Source organism: Triticum dicoccoides, chromosome 5A, assembly GCF_002162155.2.
Source record: "Triticum dicoccoides isolate Atlit2015 ecotype Zavitan chromosome 5A, WEW_v2.0, whole genome shotgun sequence".
Classification (NCBI taxonomy): domain Eukaryota; kingdom Viridiplantae; phylum Streptophyta; class Magnoliopsida; order Poales; family Poaceae; genus Triticum; species Triticum dicoccoides.
Window position 1 is genome coordinate 452,109,407 of NC_041388.1, and position 7,918 is coordinate 452,117,324.

Sequence of the window (7,918 nt, forward strand, 5' to 3'; positions counted from 1 at the left end):
CGTTGTATGTCGTCGACTACGTATATTGGAATCGAGTAATAACTAGGAAATGAAAATATCTTATAAATCTCCATTGGAAATTCCATTTAAGACTAAACCGCTACCATTATTTTCTATGGTTTAAATCTGGACTGTCCATTTTATATTGCTTTAATAATTTGATCAATTGATAGATGTATCAAATATTTATTGATAGAGAAGGAAGCAATAAATGTTAATTAATTGTAGCCATGTTTTCTGCCAATGTTATTCGGCATTGATTGATTGATATACATCCGAGTTTAGTGTTTTAGATGACAATATCCTATATATACCATGCACCTACAGTTTGACAAACCAACCTTGACACACAAAACATCTCAGAAACACAAGAAAATTGTTGCGGCAAAACCATGAGGTCGCCGCAAGCTCTCTCGCTTCTTGTTGTTGTCCTCCTCCTCGCCTCGTCCAGTGCTTCCATCATAGAAGACACATGCAGGCGCTTCGATGGCGCTGACATCTATGATATCTGCATCAAGTTCTTCAAGGCCAACAAGGATAGCGCCACCACGGACAAGCGTGGCCTTGCTGTCATCGCCATTGGGATTGCCAGTGCGACAGCTGTGGACACCCGCAAGCGCATCGCCACCCTGAAGGCCGAGGAAAAGGATCAAATTATCCAGCATGTCCTCGCCTACTGTGACAATATGTACTCCAGAGTTGTGGGCCTATTTGACAAGGCTGCCAGGGGCATCTCGTCGGGCAGGTTGGGCGACGCGGTGACGAGCCTCAGCTCCGACTGGACATTCCCAAATATTGCGATGACAAGTTCCTCGAGGTAGGCGTGAAGTCGCCATTTGATGCCGAGAACGGCGAGTTCGAGGTGCAATGTGCAATCACTCTGGGTGTAATGAAGATGCTGACCATGTAGTTAGCGAGTCGGCGAGGACATGAATGTGGGAAACTACAATAAGAGTCCATAGTCATTTCGATGAGTAAACTCCTCAAAATTAATAAGCCCACAATGTTATCACTGAACTATGCCAGACGTACTGGCACATATTTCTTTTGTGTGGATTTTTTTGTGTTGATTTAAGAAAAACAATAGTGACTGGAATATCCACCCCTTCCGCACTGCCGCAGAGCGATGAACAGAGGGGGAGGGGAGGATATTAACCTTGTTGGCAGCTGAAAGAATCGGTATGGTCGACTAGAGGGGGTGATTAGGATACTAACAAAATTTTAACTTCTTTTGCAAATTGTAGGCTCAAAAAATAATAAGTTTTCTATATATGTAGATAGGTGGACAACCTATATGAAAATCTTAACAAGTAACAAGTGCTTGCAAGAGTAAACACAAGATAATAACTAGCACAAAGTAAAGGAACGGAATAACCGCAAGTGGAATCGATGGAGATGAGGATGTGTTTGTGAAGTTCCCCCCTTTGGGGGGGGGGGGGGTTACTTCTCCATTGGAGGGGTGTGGAGGCTAATGCTCCCCAAGCATCCTAAGGACTCTCCCTATTCTCCTCATGCCCTCACACAATGAAAGGTATCGTGAATCCACTAGCGGTGCCCTTGAAGGTGACAACCGGGACCTTTACAAACAAGGTTGGGGGTCTCTCTACAACTTAACTGGAGGCTCCCAACACCAGCACGAAGCTTCAATATAGATTTTGGCTCCGCGATAACCTCTTCCGTCTAGGGTGCCCAAGCACCCAAGAGTAACAAGTCGATGTAGATGTAGAAGCCGAGGAACACAAACAGTTTGGTGCAAGTGTAGATCGGGTGAATCTCCTCCTATCATCAAAGTATGAGAGAGTTTGGATGGTTGGGGAAGGAGATCCAAGATTTTGGAGATTTTGGGGACATATTAGGGTTGGGCGGAAGAAGAAGGGGTTATTTATATCCCCACGGGGGAAATAGACGTTGCACAACCGCAATTCCGGCTACGCGGACCATCCAGAAGAAATGTCCCCAGCCCCGAGCACCAAGGGGACAAAGTTCCCAGGCACCCGGACAGATTAGGGGTTGGGCAGAGCAGAGGGGGTCGGGTACCTGAGGGTCCAAGACCCCGAGAACCTAATACATCTCCAACGCATCTAATTTTCCAAACAACTTTTCTCTTGTTTTGGACTCTAATTTACATGATTTGAATGAAACTAACCCGAACTGACGTTGTTTTCAGCAGTACTGCTCCACCCATCAATATAAACAAGCTTAGTTGTACAAATACAAATCTGATATGATGTTGATATTATTAAAACAGAGACACATTTGATTGGCTAGCTAAATGTTCCTACTTTAGTTTTGAAATGCATGTGAGCCACATATAGAGAGATAGGAAGGAATAGTATTTCTCTGTGCGCTCTGGTTCATCATGGGTGCGCAACAACCATTGTATAGAAAGACTTGTAATATCTACGATCTGCTTGCTCTTCTTTAACATGATCCTCTTCTCTTCTTATTTAATAAGTATAGTATGTTCCTTGTTGCTAAGAGAAGTAGAGAAATTTGTGTTCGACGGGTCAGGTCGAGTTGTTCTTCCTTAGTATATTTTGAAGCTGTCATCTACGAAGTATCCTTACTTCTGGAGCTCTCAACAGGGAGCCTATATTTTGAGTAGTAGGCCATATTATATTAATGCACACACCAAATTATAGCACACATGGCATCTCTTAGAAGAATTGCACAAAGATATGACGTAGGTTTACAAGGATGCACTATTGGATTAGAATCCCCTATGCGTTACAAAGATAATCTCACTTATTTTTATGTTTTCATACATGTCAGGTATTGAATATGATCATAATGCATATGAGAATGGGCACACGAGAGGAATATTGCGGAATAATCCATTGGCTAACAAACTTGGCATCAAGGGATTGAGGTCCTGTTTGGATGTAATGGAACACAAGTCTAATTAGGTTCCCATCTACAGATTCCATTTCAGAATATGATCCTAAAGATGCGAGACCTAAGTCTATTTAGCTTCCAGATGAGTCAGAGTCAAATGACCTATCTTATTCATCCATCAAGGTGCTTGCTCTAACTTGGCAAGGTTGTATTGGTCGCATGTATCTTGCATATGATGTCTTGTATTACTTCTACTTTGTTACACCACCATCTGCTTAGTTTACACATCATATATGAGAATATGACATGCCTATCCATTTTCTATACCTATTCCATGTGTCATCATACCATGTTTTTCCACTTAAATGTTGTTCTTTCATAACAGATGTCCAAAAGGAAGAGGGTGATCGCAAATCCTAAAGGAGTACAAACAAAGTATTTGGAAATGGCAGTGATACCTAATAAATCAAATAGCACTCCATTTGTAGTGTCCATATCACCAGCCCCAGAAAACACAGCCCCAACTGTAGCACACTTTAGCCCTACTCCACTGACCATAACACCAGCTTCACGTCACAGGACCCGTACTTTTGAAAAACGTATGCCAATTCCAATAGTCCACTACTGCAGGATGCTGCTAACGCGACACTACAATCAGAGACCCTTCAACGAAATTGTGTGTGATGCAATAATCGCAAATGGTGGTGTAAAAACCCGTCAAAAAGGTGCAAAACGTTTGCGATGACGGATGCATCAAACACGGTTCGGATTTTAGTTGCGTGTGTGATGCAGGGCATATGGTTCAGTTCAATTAACTGTTTGCAATGAGTAGGAACAAAAGAAACGGTCAACCAGATGAAGGTGTGTGCGATACACAGCATACGGTTCACTCGGATGAACTGTTTCTGATTAGGCAACACAAAAGAAACGGGCAGCCAAATGAGGGTGTGTGCGATGTACAGCATACGGTTCACTCGGATGAACTATTTGTGATTAGGCAACACAAAAGAAACGGGCAGCCAGATGAAGGTGTGCGCGATGTACATCATACGGTTCACTTGGATGAACTGTTTGTGATTAGGCAACACAAAATAAACGGTCATCCAAATGAAGGTGTGTGCGATGTATAGCATACGGTTCACTCGGATGAACTGTTTGTGATTATGCAAAACAAAAGAAACGGTCAGCCAGATCAATGTGTGTGCGATATATGGCATGCGGTTCACTTGGCCTTGTCGTCAGTGTGTGACCTCTGTGGCAACTATTCGCTCCCCACTAGCCTCTTCTTGTACCGTGGCAACCGTCCACCGCCTCTTCGCCTTTGCCTCTCGATTTGGAACTACTGTCGCATGCTCTTCCTCTCTCCATTTTCCTTCACCCTTCCTTCTGCCATTGTTCGATCATTTTCTCCATGGAGGGAACAGGCCGGAAATGACCCCGTTATTCTTGCCCCGATCTGAAAGATGACGTGGTGGAGGAACTCATTGATCGGTGCGACGTCATCACCTCGGCTAGCATGGTAGGTTCGTTCAAGACCATTCTTGACTCAACTAATAACATCATTACAAGGAACCCAAGGGTCCAGGAGCGGTTTGATCTCCCCTATCTTCTTCGTCGTGACCTTGCTGACTGGCGCGGGGACGAGGGAAGCCTCGCCTTGTGCAAGTTGATGTCACTTGATAATGATACGTATGATGTTAAGATGCCATCGCTTGAGGGCAAGGCTTGGGCAGGCGCAAATCGAGATTGGGTTGTTTGTATTGGGTACAACTGCGAGTGGAAACTTGTGAATGTGTATACTTGTCATCGGGTTCCACTTCCAAAAATCTCAGACTGCCCAGAGGTTGAGTACACCGGTATTCTATGTGAGTTCAAATACGACCATGGTGACTATCGTCTATGGAAGATAGCAATTTGTTGAGTTCCCAACCGCTCTTGGGATTACACGAACTATGAAGTTGTTGCTATCTTCGACAAGCTTGTTGCCGTCCTTACTTCCACACCTCGATGGATGTTGCTCAAAAATCAATTTCTATACACGGATGAGTATTGTGATGCAATTCAATACGAGGGTCTTGTCTTTGCTACCACCACTTGTGGCACTGTTTTTGCATGGAATACTGATGCTTTTGGTACGTTTGTCTTCCACCGTAATTATAATTGTTTCATCCACATGCATGCGGGTTATCTAGTTTCCCTTTACTAATTAACCTTTTTGTGTTTCCAAGGTCTTGTGAACATTACACCACCTATACTTGAAAATTTGTATAACCAAGGGGGAGATGACGATGCTGATGATCACGAGCATGAGGACAAGTAGGACCCATATACTCAGTGGCACCTGGCAACTTATTCCGATGGATCACCTCTTCTTCTCTGTATACAGGGCACTGCTAATGTTACTAAGGAAGCAGGTGTTGTCTCGCATGGTCGCACTCTTCGGACCTATTCCAACATCCATTGCAGGGTATTCAGGATGGATACTAGTGTACTAGCGCCAACACCTTCTCCCTGGTTCAGTATTGAAAGTCTTGGAGGAAACTCGCTCTTCCTTGGAAAAAACTATCCAATGATGGTGGAAGGCGATCCAGCTGCTGTTGACACAACGTTACTACCATTTATGAGAAGCAACTGTATCTATACCTCAGACATTGCTATGCTTCCCTACCATCCCAATATGGGTCTTGACATAGGCCGCTTCAGCCTAGATGATCAGTCCTGCGTTGGTCTCGAGATTGACAGTAGCTGGCCCTTCCCACAGAATCACTTATGGTTCAAAGCAAGTGTTTCCACCGCCGACGAGTGGTTGAGCTGAAGTTCATTTCATCGCTTTGTTATTTGTTGTGTGAGGAAAACTTTACTTTACTAGAATTTTTTGTTGTAAATGATCTATAATCCAACGTGTATCCTCGTTGTCGTTGTGGGTTGATGACTTGTTGTATGTAATCAATGGTACATTTGCATATGCGTCCATCAACTCACGCCTGCTAGTGGTGTCCATATGAACAGTGCTAGTGATTTTAGTTGCAAAAATTAGATAGTGCTAGTAATTTTTAGCTGCATATTTTGACAAATCACAGTGTTACAAGGTTGACAAATGGCAATGTTACTAGGTAAACAAATGTCAATCTTTCCAGTTTGACAAATGGCAACATACCCAAAATGACAGATGCAAATCTTACCCAATTGTTTCTACGTGGTTGCACACGGGTCATGCAAAACAACTGTTTGCGTTGAAGGGATGCACAAATCCTGCACTGCGAGGGAAGACCATAGCTCTCACTTTGCATACGGGTGTTCAATCTAAAACATTTGCGATCAAGAGCTGCAAAAATCCTGCTCGACACATTTTCCCCTGGCTTCCTGGGAAAGCTGTCTGTTTGCATACGAGTGTTCTAACTAAAACATTTGCGATGAGTGTTTTATATTTAAATACCATTGACAACTTTTTTAAAAGATAATCGTTTGATAAGTCTGTACATTAAGAGAGAAAACGCAAGTTCGTTCAAACCATATCTTTCATTCAGTCACACTGCGAATTTATATTCATATGATCAAGAATTCGAGATACAGTATTAAAACCCAACAAAACTATTTCCGGCGGCGGCGGAGGCAGCTTGCCGCGCCGTCGTTGTCGTGGTCGTCCTTCGGGACACCGTTGTTGAAGTCTTCAAGGAAGCACAAAATGTTCTTCACTTGTAAATCAAACATCATGTTGTCGCGCGATCGACAGGAGAGGCGCGGGAGGACGACAACTGGCACCACTGAGACATAGCAGTTGACGGCAGCGTCCCATGCCGCTGAGGGGGGCGCGCACAGGCACGGGCACGGGCGCGGCGGATGCATCCAAATGCACGGGGACTGGCGCCACGGTGGGTGGAGGGGCGCGCACGGGTAGGGGCACGGGTGCAGCGGGTGCAGCCAAACGCAGGGAGCCGGTGCCACGGTGGGTGGAGGGGCGCGCACGGGCACGAGCGCTAGCGCTGCCATGTACATGAGCTCGCGTGGGTCCGCGGAGACCTCGCTGACGCATGTGGTTTCGGGCTCTGAGATAGTTCTCAGCGACCAGCCCATCAATGCTACGGGGATGGTCGCTGGCGCGGGCGCGGGGATGGGAGCGGGGGCAGCAACCGTCGCGGCCAGCTCATTCTGGGCCATGTCCATGAGGCCCCATTCCTCCTTATTTTCTATCTCCTTCGGCTCGGAGTCGACTTCACCAAACTTGAAGACTAGTGGCAGATGATCATTCTATGCCATGGCGTTGGTGGAGGTCTGCGGGAGGGAGGGAAATGGGAGGCAAACAGTAAGGCCACCCGTATTAAACAACGGCTTGGGCGCCATTAATAGAGAGGAAGGCGGGCGGCCATGGAAGTCAAAGGGCTCGCTTCCAAGTGAGCCTGCGCAGCATACAGCTCACACGCTTCCCGGTGTGCCTGCACATTGGAGGACATCTTGCACGCCTCTTGGTCAGCCTGCACACCGGACTCCGCTCGCACGCCTCCCGTTCAGTCAAGGTCAAGCAGTTGTCCGCATGGCACCTTCTATAGACATTAAAATGAAGACACATGGCGTCATGTGAATGGTTAACAGAACGCACACGATTTGAATTATACAACCATTTGAGATATTAAAGTGGCAGCTATTTTTTCAAAATGCCTTTGTTGGCTGTTATTTGAGTGCGCCTTCTCTCAAAATGGACACGAAAAATACCACAGCATGTCGGGTGCCATTCCATGAAAGCATGCCAAGCACTGGTACAGTGACGTGCTATACAAACAGTTTTTAACCTCTTTCTGCGACGGTATTTGGAACCGTCGCCAAGTGAGTGTGGGCGATAGGGGAGTCCTTCCCACACGACCCAGGAACCGTCGGGGATAGGCCCTCCTGGGACACCAAATGAGCTCATGTGCGATCGGGGGAGGCATCGAAACCCAATCGTTTTCGTAGGTATGTACATCCCACACGGTGAATCCCAGAAAATCATTTCCGTAGGTATGTACATCCCACATGATGAATCCCAGAAAATCATTTCCGTAGGTATGTACATCCCACACGGTGAATCCTAGAAAAACATTTCCATAGG

At 45.6% G+C, this 7,918-nt stretch overlaps 1 pseudogene; it reads left to right on the forward strand.

The window, feature by feature from the left end:
• The first annotated feature begins 293 nt into the window (after positions 1-293).
• On the forward strand, positions 294-1,009 carry LOC119297617 (annotated as a pseudogene).
• The last annotated feature ends 6,909 nt before the right edge of the window (positions 1,010-7,918 follow it).